General features: G+C 42.4%; 1 protein-coding gene across 1 annotated transcript in view; it reads right to left on the reverse strand.

The window, feature by feature from the left end:
* The window catches only part of mrps27 (mitochondrial ribosomal protein S27), an 81,774-nt gene that overhangs the window by 45,776 nt on the left and 18,730 nt on the right, over positions 1-17,268 (reverse strand). The gene's annotated exons all lie outside the window — the stretch shown is intronic.

Consider the following 17,268-nt stretch of genomic DNA (forward strand, 5'->3'; position numbering starts at 1 on the left):
AGGGCTCAGATAGTGCACTAGAAAGCTTTAGATTGGCTAGGAGGGAGTTGAAGAGTGAGTTGAGAAGGGCTAAAAGAGGACATGAGAAGACTTTGGCTGATAGGATTAAGGAGAATCCTAAGGCGTTCTATAGGTATGTCAAGAACAGAAGGTTGGTCAGGGCAAGATTAGGGCCAGTTATAGACAGCAGGGGGAAGTTGTGTGTGGAACCGGAGGAGATTGGAGAAGTATTGAACCAATATTTCTCTTCGGTGTTCACGCAGGGGGACATGAATATAGCTGAGGAGGACATTGGGTTGCAGGGGTGTAAAATAGACAGTATTACGGTTGATAAGGGGGATGTGCTGGAAATTCTTGAGGGGCTGAAAATAGATAAGTCCCCTGGTCCGGATGGGATCTACCCTAGGATTCTCTGGGAGGCTAGAGAGGTGATTGCAGAGCCTCTGGCTCTGATCTTCAGGTCGTCATTGGTCTCTGGTGTAGTCCCGGAGGATTGGAGGATAGCGAATGTTGTCCCATTGTTTAAGAAGGGGAACAGAGACTTTGCCGGGAATTATAGACCGGTGAGTCTTACTTCTGTTGTGGGCAAGGTTTTAGAAAAAATTATTAGGGATAGGATTTATAGTTATTTGGAGTGTAATGAATTGATTAGAAATAGTCAGCATGGTTTTGTAGCGGGTAGGTCGTGCCTTACTAACCTTATTGAGTTTTTTGAGAAGGTGACCAAAGAGGTGGATGGGGTCAAGGCAGTTGACGTGGTATATATGGATTTTAGTAAGGCGTTCGATAAGGTTCACCATGGTAGGCTTCTGCAGAAAATGCAGATGTATGGGATTGTGGGTAATCTAGGAAGTTGGATCAGGAATTGGCTATCAGATAGGAGACAGAGGGTGGTGGTTGATGGTAAATATTCATCATGGAGTTCAGTTACGAGTGGTGTGCCTCAGGGATCTGTTTTGGGGCCACTGTTGTTTGTAATTTTTATTAATGATCTGGATGAGGGTATAGTTGGGTGGATTAGTAAATTTGCTGATGACACCAAAGTTGGAGGTGTGGTAGATTGTGAGGAAGGGTGTCATAGTCTGCAGGGAGACTTAGATAGGTTGCAGAGCTGGGCTGAGAGGTGGCGGATGGAATTTAATGCGGAGAAGTGTGAGGTAATTCACTTTGGTAGGAGCAACAGATGTGTCGAGTATAGGGCTAACGGGAGGACTTTGAATAGTGTGGATGAACAAAGGGATCTAGGTGTATGTGTACATAGATCCCTGAAAGTTGGGAATCAAGTAGATAAGGTTGTTAAGAAGGCGTACGGTGTCTTGGCGTTTATTGGTAGGGGGATTGAATTTAGGAGTCGCAGCGTCATGTTGCAACTGTACACTACTCTAGTGCGGCCGCACTTGGAGTACTGTGTGCAGTTCTGGTCCCCGCATTACAAGAAGGATGTGGAGGCATTGGAGAGGGTGCAGAGGAGGTTTACTAGGATGTTGCCTGGTATGGTGGGGAGGTCCTATGAGGAGAGACTGAGGGATTTAGGGTTGTTTTCATTGGAAAGAAGGCGGCTAAGAGGGGATCTTACTGAAACATATAAGATGATTAGAGGTTTAGATAGGGTGGATAGTGATAGCCTTTTTCCTCGGATGGAGAAAGCTAGCACGAGGGGGCATGGCTTTAAATTAAGGGGGGGTAGCTACAGGACAGATGTCAGGGGTAGGTTCTTTACCCAGCGGGTGGTGAGGGATTGGAATGCCCTGCCTGCTGCAGTTGTAAATGCGTCTAGTTTGGGGGCGTTTAAGAGATCTCTGGATAGGTTTATGGACGAAAAGGGATTGGTATAGGCTAGTGGGTCATTGTTTTTGTAACTGGTCGGCGCAGCATCGTGGGCTGAAGGGCCTGTTCTGCGCTGTAATGTTCTATGTTCTATGTACTGCTGCAACAGGTCCACAGGAGATGTCATCTCCCTGGCTCTGCACTCAACCCTGGAACACCTGGATAACAAAGACACCCATGTCACACTCCTACTTACTACAGTTCAACCTTCAACACCATTATTTCTACAAATTGCATCTCCAAACTCCATGACCTGGGGCTTGGCTCCTTCCTCTGCAACTGGATCTTGAACTTCCTAAACCATAGACCACAATCTGTAAAGATAAGCAACAATAACTCCATGATCATCCTCAACACCGATGACCCACAAGGCTGTGTCCTCAGCCCCTTACTGTACTCCTTATACACCTATGACTGTGTGGCCAAATTCCAATCCAACTCAATTTTCAAGTTTGCTGATGACACCACCATAGTGGGTCAGATCTCAAACAATGATGAGATGGAATACAGGAAAGAGATACAGAATCTAGTGAACTGGTGTATCGACAATAACCTCTCCCTCAATGTCAATAAAATGAAGGAGAAAGTCATAAACTTCAGGAAGTGCAGTGGAGGACATACCCCTGTCTACATCAACAAGGATGAAGTGGAAATAATCGACAGCTTCAAGTTTCAAAATGTCCAGATCACCAACAACCCTGACCTAGTCCCCCAATGCCAACATTCTACTTTCTCAGGGAGATAAGAAAATTTGGCATGTCCACCACGACTCTCACCATCTCTCATAGTTGAACCACAGAAAGCGTTCTTTTTGATTGTATCACAACTTGGTATGAATCTTGCTCTGTCTAACACCGTAAAAAGTTACAAAGGGGCGCGAACGAAGCCCAGTCCATCATGCAAACCAGCCTCCAATCCATTAACTCTGTCTACACTTCCTGCTGCCTTGGAAAAGCAGACAGCATAACCAAGCACCCCATGCACTCCAGACATACTCTCTCTTTCACCTTCTTCCATCAGGAAAAACATACAAAAATCTAAAGACACATACCAACCAACTCAAGAACAGCTTCTTCCCTGCTGCTGTCAGACTTTTGAATGGACCAACCTCGTATTAAGTTGATTTTTCTCTACACCCTAGCTATGACTGTAACACGACATTCTGCACTCTCTCCTTTCCTTCTCTATGAACAGTATGTTTTGAATGTATAGTGTGCCAGAAACAATACTTCTCACTGTATGCTAATACATGTGGCAATAATAAATCAAATCAAAATCAATATGCTGACCACCATGACACGCAAAGCTTTTTTGGAGGCACCAGGGCCACCTATAAACCAAAACTATAAACTCCCCTTCACTCACAGGATGGTGCTTCTGATCATAAAGATGACAGTAACATCTCTTAATACGGGAAAGAACATTTTCAACAATTTCTTGATCGTGGTCCATCAGGCTATTCCCCAGTACTCTGTGGTAGAATCCATAAGTGAATCACAATCAATGGGAGAGCTGCAATAAACAATCAAACTGATAAAAAAAAACAAAGCATGCCGTCCCAATGATATTCCAGTGGAGGTCCACAAAAACTCCATGCAGTTATCCTACAGATTTTGGAGGAAGAAAAATTCCACCACCAACTTCAGGAATACAACTAGTGCAACTATCTTCAAGAAGGGTGATGAATCATGCGAACTATGGAATCATGCCAACTATTGAGGGATTTCCCTTGAGCATAGCAGGAAAAATCCTGACATGCTTTCTCTTGAATTGCCTACATCCTGTGGCTGGGGAAATCCTCCTAAAGACACAGTGTGGCTTTTGTCCTTCCTGAGGAACCCCTGACATGAGTATTGTTGCCAGACAAATCTAATAAAAATATCAGGAACTCTTCTGATCAAAGCATTTGACTCAATAAGTTGCAAGGCTCTGTGGAGGGTGCTCCAGATGTTTGGAAGTGCAGGAATCTTTTTCATAATCCTGCAATTCTTTCACATGATTGCAATTGGCTTGAGTGGGAAATCTGAAACGAATGCGTTCAAAATCCAGAGTGGGTCAAACAGAGTAATGTGATACCGCCGCCACCACCACCACCAGTCCCAAGTTTCCTGGCTACAAGGTTCAGTGTGTGTAAATGTAGCCTAGATAAAAAATGTCAGCTAGAGTACAATCCTGCCCCAGTCCCCAAAGATTTGTGGTTCGAGAAATGGCCTGTTCAGACCCAGGGCAGAAACTTGCTACCCTGAGTAGATGACAACCTCATGTTGACGTACTAAAAATGAATCATGTCCATGCTGGCTCTCTGCAAGAGCAACTCAGCTAGTCCCACTGCCATGCCAATTCCCTGTAGTCCTGTGAATGTTTTCTTTTCAGGTGCTTTTGAAGGCCATGGCTGAATATACCTCCAACACATTTTCAGTCAGTGCATTCCAGATACAAACAACTTATTGCATAAAAAATATTCCTTGCGTCACCAATGGTTCCTTTGGCAACCAACTTAAAGCTGGTTCTTGACTATTTTGCCAGTGCGATCAGTTTCTCTCTACCTACTCTGGGCTCTCTGTCAAACCTCCTCTCAACCTTCTGTTTTCTAAGGAGAACAACTTCAGTTTCTCCAATCTATTCACATAGCTGAAGCTTTCATGCCTAGAACCATGCTTGTAAATCTGTTCGGCGTCATATCTTAAGCTTTCACATTCTTTCTGTGAGATGGTGCCCAGAATTGGACACAATAATCCAGTTGACACTGAATAAGAATTTTATAAAGCTTCATCATAAACAGTTTTGCTTTTAACTCTTTGCCTCAATTTATAAAACCCAGGATCCCAGATGACTTATTAAACACTTTCTCAACCTGCCCTGGCATCATTAATAAATTGTGCACGTAAACAATCTGTTTGTGTAGTCTCTCTGTTTCTCCATCCTCTTTAAAATTATATCCTTTATTTTGCATTGCCTCATCTCTTTCTTTCTACAAATATTCATCACTTTACACTTTGATGCATTGTATTTCACCCTCACATATACACACGTTCCACCAAATTTTCTATAGCTTCTCGAAGTTGATCACTAATTTCATCAGTTTATAATACTTTCAAATTTTGTACCATCTGAAAATTTTGAAATTATCATGGATCTTTTCTAAATTATTGTAATTTCTACCCAAGCTCCATTAATTTTAAAATAAATAAACCTGTTACAGCTTTCTAATTAACTTGGAGAATAGCACTTCTGTCATGTTCAAACAAAGTGAAGTCGCCATACTCCCAGATGACCATTGGCTTGTGATGCAGTGCTGACTGGTGGTGATTTAACCTGAGGATCACCACACCTCAAGCGAGAGGCAAAGTTGCAAAGGTGGGCCTTCATGAATAACCTCAGATCGGTATGGGAATTGAACCGGTGCTGTTGGCATCGTACTGCATCACAAACCAGTTGTCCAGCCAACTGAGCTAACCGATCCCCATGTCCAAATATTAGCTGGATGATAACATGCACAGGTTTTCTACTAATTGTTTGGTGGTGGGGTTTGGTGAGGAGACTGCTGTTAGATGAATGATGGAAAATGCTACTCTTTGCGATTTGTAGATTTTTTTTGCCACTAAAAGAGCCAGCTTGTGACAAATGCAGTCAGACTCCCAAATTAAACACTCTGACAGCAGACTGGGTTATGTTCTAGCAATTCTGATGTCAAAAGCCTCTGGCGATTTTGTACCAGCAGTCAGGTTCATGGCTGGTTCCTCTGCATGGATGAACACACTTTCCACCGCATTCATTGGATTACTTAAAAAGATCATGAACTTTTTTTTGCTCCGGCATTTCAGTGAACTGTGACTGGGCGACTTACAATTTTAAATCTGATGTAAACAAATGTGGAGTCACTTACATTTAGCATCCTTGGCATTTAAGAATTTCATGTGATGAATCTTTGGTTTAAAAATAACATGTCATCAACGACACAATCTTTGCAATATTAGACATCCTTCTCTGATTAAGTAGTCTCTTCTATCTGACTACGATCCACTACATTATGATTCAATACTGGTGTGTTAAATTTCATTACTCCAAAAGAAGCTACCATAGACTCAAAAACCATGGGCGAAATCTTACCAAAAAATGGCAGTGTTGTTTCTGGCAAGAAAACCAGTATGTTTGTCTCCAGAGCAATCGGTTGGTTTTCTATCCAGATCTAACAACACTGCCAAAAAAAATTAAACTGTGCTTTCAGCAATTTAGTGACCTCAGCTCTGGAATCCCCATCATAAACTTCTGGCCTCCACTACTCTTCTCATGCAAAAATCTTCCTTAAACTGAGGATTTTAGCCACCTCTCCTAAAAATTTCTTCTTTAGTCTCATTTTTTGCCAAATATTGCTTTCTCGTAAGAACATAAGTAGACCAGGAGTAGACCGTTTTGACCCTCAGGCCTGACCCACCGCTATTCAATACCGTCATGGCTGATCTGATCATGGTCCTAACTCTATTAACTCAGCCTTGAATATATTCAAAGATCAGCCTCCACTGCTCTCTGGGTAAGAGAATTCCAAAGATTAATGACCCTCTGAGCAAAGAAATTCCTTCTCACCCCAATCTTCAATGGAATACTCCTTATTTTTAAACTTTGTCCCTCGTTCCAGATTCCCCCAGGAGAGGAAACAATTCACTCAGAATCTACTCTGTCAAACCTGCTCAGAATCTTTCAGAATGTTTCAATAAGATCACTTCTCATTCTCCAATGAGTATAGCCAAACCTGGTTAAGCTGCCTTCATGAGCCAAATCCCTGCTCCAGGAATCAACCAAGTGAACCTTCTCTAAACTGCTTCCGATGCATGTACATGCCTCCTCTTCCACAAATGGTAGCTGATGCGAGATCAGTTGCAAATTTTAAATCTGTGATAAATTTTTGTTAAGCAAATGTATTAGGGGATAAAGGCCAAAGGCAGGTGTGTATATTGAGTTAGGCCACAGATCAGCCACGATCTCATTAAATGGCAGAACAGGCTCGAGGGGCTGAATGGGCTACTCCTGCTCCTACGTTCCTATGTTCCCAAGGTGACCGAAGCTGTACACTATATTTTAGCTGTAGCTTCACCACTTCTCTACTTTCATACTTCAACTCCCTTGGATTAAGGTCAACATTTCATTAGCCTTCCTAATTACTTACTGTAGCTGCATGCTAATTTTCTGTGACTCATTTCTGACCATTAATCTGTGATTCAACAAGACTCTCGGAATTAACGGAGGCTGTTTGAACAGCTGCTATATACTTCTCTTGAGAAGAAATAAAAACACCTTTGTAACACAGCCTCAATGAACAATCCATAATGTGTTTCATCAGTTGGTTTATGACAATGGAAAGGTAGCATTGGCTCTGAAGAAGTGAGGGGGAAGGGAAATACAGTTTTGCAGGGATGGGGGTCTCATACGAAACACAGAGCAGAATGCTGAAGAAGAAATAACTGAGCGACTGAAGGAAGAGGATGCACACAATCAATATGCAAAGCAAGGAAAACCCATACTCAATCTCATTGATTAGAAAATTCCTCCTGATTCTTTCTGGCACAACTCCTTTTCCAATACAAAACCTTAAGCTATACTTTTGGAACAATATTGGAAAGGTGGTGCAGTCATTATGTTAACCATACTGAAAATCCAGAGGGCCGGACAATTGATTCAGAAACAAGAATTCAAATCCCACAATGGCAGATGTGGAATTTAAAGACAGATTATCTAAACAAGCCCGGAATAAAATAGTAATACAATATCAAAATCAGTAAAGATGACCATGAAACTACTGATTGTCATAAAAACCCACCTGCTTCACTAACATCCTTTAAGGACTCTGCCATCCTTACTGGTCTACATGTTGCTTCAGATCCACAACAACGTGGTGTATTCTTAACTGCCCACTGAAATAGCCTAGTAGGCCACTCAGTGCAATTCGGGATGGGCCTAATGCTAGCCTTGCCAATGATGTCCTCATCCCATAAGTGAGTTATAAAAACTGAAACAGTAAGTAATTTGTTTCTTTTTCTGGAGTGCTGCATTGCAGCAATTGATGAGTCACGGGAAGGGGGATAGGATGAGCTTGACAAAAAAATAGCAATGTCATTTTTATATTAGAACGCTGATTTTTAATAGCATTTCGTTCTGCGCGTAATCATCAGTTTTAATTCTCCTTCACTAATGAATGTCACAGCTGAAAAGGAATTTTAATTATTTTTATTTGCGATGACTTGTCATCGGTAAGCTATTCACTGATATATTAAGAAATATTTTACGGTCAAAATTAATTTTATGGCAGGGAGCATAAGGATTCAAAAGTATTTTTAGTAGGGTGGAAAAAAGTTAGAAATCATTGCAACATGGGAGGGAGTGGTCAAATAATGCAGACAAAACTTAGAGAGCAAGTTTGTACCAAATTTACAGGAAGCACTATACACTATTGGAAGTTCTTAAACTCACAAGCAATTTAAATGCTGTAGAGAACAATTTTAATGTACTCCCTCTGCTCCAGCCCAATCTGAAGTTATCATCAAGGTTTGCAAGCGACCATGAAGGATCTAAGAGAAAGCTCACAATTTTAGAGTGTAAGCCTCGAGGTGAAGGATATAATTCAACTTGAACATTTTTACCTAATGGTTTCCACTTTGCACACAACACTGATGTTGCAATACAGCACCAGGTATAAGCTTGATCCTAGAAAGAGTGATGCTTTGCTATGGAAGAGGCAGAGTCATTCAGTGAGGATTTGACATCAACTCCAGTACAACATCAACCCATGTCTAAAAGTGCTCAGGGTGTCCCATAGATCAGGTGTTGTTGATTTGAATATTGAGAGGCCCAAATGCACGCTGAGTGTATATAAATTCGATCCACATGGACGAGGGTTCTGTGTCATTTATACATATTCTTTAGGGCGGCACAGTAGTACTGAAATGTGCGCAAGGATATTTTGGCCCTGGAGGGAGTGCAGAGGAGGTTTACTAGGCTGATACCGGAGTTGAGGGGATTGAGCTATGAGGAGAGGCTGAATAAACTAGGCTTGTACTCGTTAGAGTTTAGAAGAATGAGGGGAGATCTCATTGAGACGTATAAGATGATGAATGGGATGGATAGGATAGAGGTGGAGAGACTCTTCCCGCTCAAAAAAGACAGTAGGACTAGGGGGCACAGCCTCAAGATAAAGGGGAGGCGGTTTAGAACGGAGTTGAGGAGGAACTTCTTCACTCAAAGGGTGGTGAATCTCTAGAATTCTCTGCCCGTTGAAGTGGTGGAGGCTGCCTCGCTAAATATTTTTAAGAAGCGGGTTGATGGGTTCTTGATAAGAGAGGGGATTAAGGGTTATGGGGAGAGGGCGGGAAAGTGGAACTGAGCCACAACAGATCAGCCATGATCTTATTGAATGGCGGGGCAGGCTCGAAGGGCTAGATGGCCTACTCCTGCTCCTATTTCTTATGTTCTTATCACTGGCAACGGTCAGCGTTTATTCTTAATTGCCCTGGAGAAGGTGGTGGTGAGCTATCTTCTTGAATCGTTGCAGTCCATGTGGTGTAGGTACATTGACAGTGCTGAAATTGTCACTCAACCAGTGCAATGAGTGGTTAGCACTGCTGCTTCACAGCTCCGGGGACCTGGGTTCGATTCCCGGCTCGGGTCACTGTCTGTGTGGAGTTTGCACATTCTCCTCGTGTCTGCGTGGGTTTCCTCCAGGTACTCCGGTTTCCTCCCACAGTCCAAAGGTATGCGGGTTAGGTTGATTGGCCATGCTAAAATTGCCCCTGAGGTGCGTAGGTTAGAGGGATTAGCAGATAAAATATATAGGGATGTGGGGTAGGGTCTGGGTGGGATCGTGGTCGATGCAGACTTGATGGGCCGAATGGCCTCTTTCTGTGCTGTAGGGTTTCTATGATTCTAACTACAGTACTACATTCCAGATAGATAACTTATGGCCAGGGTTAGGTGGTATAAACAACTTGCAGCCCGTTGGAACAGATGCATGAGCTGCAGTTCTCAACAGCATTAACTGCTGCAATCTAAATGCTGTTGTACTTTTCCCTTCAATAGGAATAAGTCTTAGACCTTTCCCCTCACGAGTGGACAGATAATTGGTCCCGAGCGTATTCCAGTGGGTTAATCAAATGAATAAATGGTCTCGTACTCACATACAGACCGTGGATGAATTAGCTGATTTCAGCCAGGTCAGAAGTAACGCACTAAGGGTACATGACCATTTTGTATTGTATGCCCTCAATGGGTACAACTTCTGGTTCCTTCTCATTGCACTGGTTGAGTGACAATTTCAGCACTGTCGATATACCTACACCACATGGACTGCAGCGGTTCAAGAAGATAGCTCATCACATAAACGCTGACCGTTGCCAGCGATGCCCACATTTCATGAACACATTAAAAGAAAATCTGAATCAGTCAATAGAGCAATTGAGAACATGGTTCCTTCCAATTTTTTTTAATGGCACTGTTTTTCAAGCCTCTCATAAGTGATGGCTCAGAAGTCTCCTAAAACGATATTAAAAGCCTTACTTTCTTGAAAGATCTCAAAGTGCTTCACAGGATGAATTACTTTTGAAACACAGTGACTGTTCCGTGAGGACACATAGCAGCCACATCCCACAAACAATAAATGTGTTGACTGAACAGCTAAGCTGTGTTTTTGCCACTGATATTCTTCCTATATTTGACGCTATTCTCTCTCCACAGATGCTGTCAGACCCGCTGAGATTTTCCAGCATTTTCTGGGTGTAGTGATTTTTGTATCTAGGTCCCTAAATTTAGCTTCTTAGCATTTTGAAAATAGAAAGCGATTGAATTTGTGACAGATTATAGCCAGAAGAAAGCTTGTACTGTGGCATCAAGTTCAGGATCTCTATAACCAAAGTAAATGAGTGGGATGAACTTTACTAGTTTTCGAGCAGAAAGAACCAAGTGACAGAAAGAGGAGAATCTTCACACTGGCAGTTTCAACCAATGAACTTTGGTCTCCAACAACCAATTGATGCAACAGGCCAGAGCTTGTTTGCATGTATTCTAATCTAGGAAGAACAATATGGAGACAGGGACCTGCCAGAAGGCAAGATTGAAGAGCAGAAACCAGGTTCAGATGTATCACAAAACTCCAACATAAAATTAAGACAAAACTATTTTGTTCAGTATTTTCACAGCTGAACACAGAAAATAGGGAACAGTCTTGTAACACATATCCAGCCATGTAACATGCATTGGAGGCCTGTAACAGCCATATTACTAGGGCAGCTACAACACGGATTCTCAATTTATAGGAAGCCTAACAAATCTATTCTTGAAATATAACAATTGTAAGAAGATTAAAAAAGTGGATTTTAAATATTCTGCATTGATTTTCAAATTACGCAGTGATATATTCAGATATAGACATAAACATGCAAATATATTATACATAAAAATGGTACATGTATCTATATTGGTATTGGTTGAGAAGCAAAGTGTCATCTAGAATCTGAAATTATGATAGGCTAACTGCACTGAGCAGACTGATGGGGTGAGTGGTTGCTATGGCGATTCAATGAAGAAATTTCCTCCAGCACTCTGCTAAGTGCTAATGCAGCTTCAGTGCAATCTGATTTATATCGGCAGCAAACATCAAAACTGCTTTAATACCAAAATCTCAGAAATTTCACTATGTTCTGATAAGAGGGATTATAGGTTATCAGCAAGCACAGCTTTCTGCTTCGTAATATGGCCGACTGCAGATTAAAGTACAGTACCTTAAGGATTCCTACTAATTATTTCTCCTTGCCAGTTGGGAAACAGCCATGTAAATACTAGTAAATGTTCCAACACCTCCCCTCGACCTCGCATCACAGTTAAACCCTTTGTCATATTAATGCTTCATTCCAAATATTTTACATAAAGTCTTGACTGGATGATTACCAGTGTAATTTTGCTGATTTGGTAAGGTAAATCATCCAATGATGCAACAAGCAAATGCTGAAACATTTTTAGTCCTGGAGCTTTCAGTTTCTGAATCTCTTCTCAAGTCTGTCTGTACTGCTCATCATCTACAGGACAGCCAGCATCTGAAATGCTAAGCCAATCTCATTACATTTAGAAAGCAGCACTAGGGCAAGTGAAACTCCTTGCCTAAAACAAACCCAAAAGTGAATAGTGAAGTATAGGTTAGAGAGAGTGTTCTTAGAAAACAATGTACTAATCAAGCCAACTATAGTTAATACCATGCAAGGAGATGAATCCCTTTACCTTTACTATACACTTTAGCCCATTAGTAGCAAAAGAACATGGAAATAAACATCACTTAATGTAAGTTAAGACTGCACTCCCTACCTATGACCATTATTTAGACTGCTCTCATGACACTGATAGGTCAGTCTGGCGGTGTTTCAATGTGAGAACAGTGTTAAATAGCTTCTGGGCAACATACTGGCTTGATTAACTTCAAAGCACTTACAGTCAAGTGTTGGAAATTTGATTGTTTGCTGGTATATTTTCATAGTTTTAAAAGGTTCATATATCTCAATTATTGACTGTGGTTTTCAGAATTAATCTTTCACAATGGCTGAGATCACTGAAAATCAAGTCAGAGGCTGAAATGAAAGCTAAGGGCATTTTTTTTCCTGGACCCAATATTAATTGCAAACTTAAAACAATGGATCTCCATGTGCTTCAAGATGCTTCTTGGTACATAGTTAGGACAACAAATAAGTAGATGCTGTGCATTTTTGTCCTAAAGTTTATTTATTAGTCACAAGTAAGCTTACATTAACACTACAATGAAGTTAGTGAAAATCTCCTAGTCGCCACTCACTGACACCTGTTTGGGTACACTGAGGGAGAATTAGGATGGTCAATGCAACTAACCAGCCTGTCTTTTGGACTGTGGGAGGAAACCGAGCACCTGGAGGTAACCCATGTGGACATGGGTAGAACGTGCAAACTCCACACAGTCAGTGACCCAAACCTGAAACGAAGCTGGGTCCCTGGCATTGCAAGACAGCTGTGCTAACCACTGTGTCACCGTGTCGCCTTTACTTTCGCTGTGCCACCTTCATTACTTTCCTTCAAATTCATTGGTATATTACAGTGTGCACATTCTATAGTTTGTAATATTGCAGGAGTGCAATTTTAAAAGCTAGAAGTTAGAATGCTACAACACAGACGGTACCTCTGGTTACCTGTTTTTGGGCCACTGAGGTAGCCATCACAGAGTAAAGATTTTTTGGGTTCTGAGCCTGAATGACTGACACTTTTACTGCCCTTCACTAAATTACATTTTTTAAACATAGTGGAAAGTAATAAATGTTTTTTTTGGTAAAGTTTTCTTTTACATGTTCTACTGTCACTACAGGGTTAACTGGATTTACAGTGTATAGTGCGTGAATGGGCAAGGAAATGTCATAGCTTGGCGTAGTGAGCATGAAGGGCAAAAGGGATGGATGCAGTTGCATTGCTTGACATGGGGGCATGAGAGGCCATAGAGGTTGTCTGGGTGGCATGACTTGGCACACAGGGCACGAGGAGGACCTTTTTTGAACGCATCTTTTAAAAGGTCTCCTCGTGCAATCTATGGCTTACGACTTCTGAGTGACGATGAAGTGTGGCTCTGAAAACCTTGCCCGACTTCATGACAAATGAGGTGAAGCAGGATATGCCTAGTTCTGCAATGGAGCCAGCCAGGTCAGGAGTGCCGGGTATGTGCTTTTGACCCACACCTTTCAGAGGCACTCCCGAGATCTAGGCAGCCCAGGAACAGGGTTAGGAATGTTGGAATTGGGACCTGCCTGCCATTTTTAAAGGGCTCGGTAAAAATCCAGCCCTTCATTGCTGGAAACTGTTTCTTCCTTATCTACCCTCTCAAAACCTTCCTGATTTTGAAAACCTCTATATCTTATCTCCATCAAACCTTCTCTGCTCAAAGGAGAACAGTCAAACAATTTCTCTAATCGCTCCACATTACTGAAGTCCTCCATCTGTGGTACCTTTCTTGAAGGCCATGGCAATCTCCCTAAAGTGTGTTGCATTGAATTGGCCATAACATTTCAGCTGGGGCATAACCAGTGTTTTTAAAAAACCTTTTTTTTGTACTTTATTTCTCTTTATAAAGCTGTTTTCATATCCTTCTCATCTTGTCGTGAAACCTTCAAACAATGTTATATTTCTGTTAGATTAATTAACTTTCTCACAAGGTCAAGAGCTGCTGCTGTAATGTTAATCAATCCTTAGCCCAGGTATTTCCATTTTCAATTTCCAGTAGTAGCACTACATCTCCAGATGGGTGTTAGTTTTTGTGCGATGGTTGAAAATTCAGAGAAGACAGATAGAAGTGTGCAGCAAGTTGAACATGATTTCTGACAGAATCTACATACCCATTAGCAGAGGATCCTGCACGGGACTTTTCAGTGTATTGTTGAGTTCCCTGGTTGAAACTACTTTTGTAAAGCCCCTGGGTTTTGTTCATGTCCTTACGACAATATTTCAGGAGCAGGCTTTCCATTATAAATTTTAAATGGAATTTTAAATTCCATTATAAATGGTGACATTTCATGCTCAACAACACAAGGAATGCAACTTCCTGCCATTTTGTCCACCGAGGACAGCACAGAGGCTAGCACTGCTGCCTGACAGTGCCAGGGACCTGGGTTCAATCCTTGGCTTGGGTCACTGTCTGTGTGGAGTTTGCATGTTCTCCCTATATCTGTATGGATTTCCTCCCATACTCCAAAGAAGTGTGGGTTAGGTAGATTGGCCATGCTAAATTGCCTCTTAATGTTAGTGGGACTTGTAAGAGTAAAAACGTGGGGTGATAGGGATAGGGCCTGGGTGGGATTGTGGTCAGTGTAGACTCGATGGGCCAAATGGCTTCCTTTTGCACAGTAGAGATTCTATGATTCTATAAGGCATCAGCCCCCGGATTATTCCTAACTCTGGGGTTACATAAGGCAGAAGCAGAGATGCCAACTTGCAGTAATTAGCAAAGGGGCTGCATGTTTTTATGGGTTTTCTAAGGGCAGAATTTTTAAGTTGGCAAGTGCCGAATTGAGTTCTGATTGGTCGTGGACCGAACATCTGTTCCCCTTGGAAGTAAGTCCCGCCTTGGAGAGCTAGCGGGCAATCTGAACGGCCAACAACTCTCCAACCTGTCCAGGCTACAGTGGCCAGAAGAGATACCCAAATCCAAATGCAAAGCTCTGCCTAGAACCACATACCAGAACTGTTCTTAAAGTTCCAAGTTTAAGTTTATTTATTCGTGTCACAAGTAGGCTTACATTAACACTGCAATGCAGTTACTGCCAAAATCCCCTAGTTGCCACAGTGGGGTCCTGGGTTGGAGGGGATGGGCCAGGTCACAGAGGGGAGGCCCCCAAATGTGAAGTGGTCTTCAGATTGTGGCTCTCCCCTACCTTCCTGCCTGAGATGGAGAATTGTTTCTTTGCCTGCTTCCCATCCTGCACCATCTGGTGTTAAAATTCAGCCTGAGCGGGAAAGGATGGGTTTCCTGCCCAAGGCCCTTTCTGCCCCACTGTGAAATTGTATTTGGGTCGGAGCAGGTGCAATCCTAGGGGGTTCCCATTTTATACTCCCCGCTCCTGTCTTCGAGCCCACCTGCAGAGGGATGTAAAATTCTGCCCCGAGTTTCTGAATTAACACCCAAGGCATGGACAGCAGAGGTTTGAAATGGAGGACTTCCATCTGGTTGAGCTTGGCCTGACTCTGCAAAGTCTCATCCTGACTCCTACCTGAATGCCACCCGAGTACAAATTTTTAAATGTAATTTCAGCTCTAGATTGTAAAGCTATACTAAACGAGAAGATTTTTAATCTATGTACTTGCTCAGTACACATTCTCAACATTATGTACAATCTACAGCACAAGATTCAACTGGGCCTAATTAGTCTAAGCCAGCTGTTATGGACAGGATTTAAACAGCCCTGATTTCTCCTCTCACCCATCCATAAACAGAAAGAGGGGAAAGAATTTGGCAGAAGGCCCATCAATTGGATTTTCTTCAGCCTGAATTTTCCATCGTTTCTTCCGCTGGTGCCATCCATGTAAGAACAGAAAACTAGCTAGCAGGAGGCTGACGTGAAACAGACTTGCATCCCACTAGTGAGATTCAGATGAAAGCCCAACAACGTTTAACTCTGTGTGATGCCAGCAGGGAAACACATTGGTGCAACACACGCCTGGAATAACACTGCACGCAGATACTGGGATTCATCTGAGCAATGCCTGGGGCTGTCTCCAGAATTCAGGATGTAGGGCCGCTGTCAACCATTGCTCCAGAGCATCACAGCAGTGGCTTGGTGGAGCATTCACAAGTCCATCTTCATAGAATCATAGAATTCCTACAATGCAGAAGGAGGTTGTTCGGCCCTTCAAGCCTGCACTATCAACAATCCCACCCAGGCCCTATCCCCGTAAGCCCACAGATTTACCCTGCTAAAAGGTCAATTTAGCATGGCCAAACCACCTAACCTATACATCTTTGGAAAGTGGGAGGAAAGAGCATCTGGAGGAAACCCACGCAGACACAAGGAGAACATGCAAACTCCACACAGACAGTCACCCAAGCCTGGAATTGAACTCGGGTCCCTGGCACTGTGAGGCAGCAGTGCTAACCATTATGCCACCGTTCTAAACTCAGAAGTTCCCAGAGTTCCATCTTAATTTTCAGACGGTCCATCCTCTCTCTCCAATGCTGCCTTTCAACGTGGCACCTGGAAATGACGGCAGAAGAAGCGCCATCAGACCTGTCCCACCAGGGAATATGGTGAAGAACACACGGTTGCTTAAGTAATTAGGGCAGCACTGGATGATATGGTGCCTTTTCCCTGCTGACTTCAATGGAAAACATTCCACATTCTTGTCCCCTCCACGGGATTTAGTCCCAGGTGGGAGAATTCTGCCCTCGGTCATTCAGCATATATTCATTCCACCTGGAGGGACCTTTCCAAAAGGTAAACTGAAGTGACCAATCATATGATTCCTGACTGTTCAGGCCAATGCTTGTGGCTTCTTTGAAGAATATGCAATCGACAATAAGTACCGAGGAACAAAGTTAATGAGCTATCCTGCCCCTATGAGTTCAATACATATGTAACACTGAGATGGACAGTAAAATTAACATAGATCAATTACACAATCACCTCTACACCTTTCAATGTTCAGCCAAGTCAGGAGACTGGATGTGGTAGAGAATTGTTGTGCTCTGGCTGTCTTCAATATTTAGACAATTTTTTTTGCTTTGATGTAAATTATATTTAACTGCCAACCAAGCAATGTGAATTTTTCCTTACTGTGTGGCAGACTTGGTGATGGTGGAGAAGGGAAATGTGAAAAGCATTATAATGGTGAAGAATAAAAGGGCATGAACATTTTGATATTTCCTTTCATGACAGCCAAGGTTGTTATTTCTTTTACATAGAA

The sequence above is a fragment of the Carcharhinus amblyrhynchos genome, chromosome 5 (genome assembly GCF_965287045.1).
Source record: "Carcharhinus amblyrhynchos chromosome 5, sCarAmb.v2.hapA, whole genome shotgun sequence".
Lineage (NCBI taxonomy): Eukaryota > Metazoa > Chordata > Chondrichthyes > Carcharhiniformes > Carcharhinidae > Carcharhinus > Carcharhinus amblyrhynchos.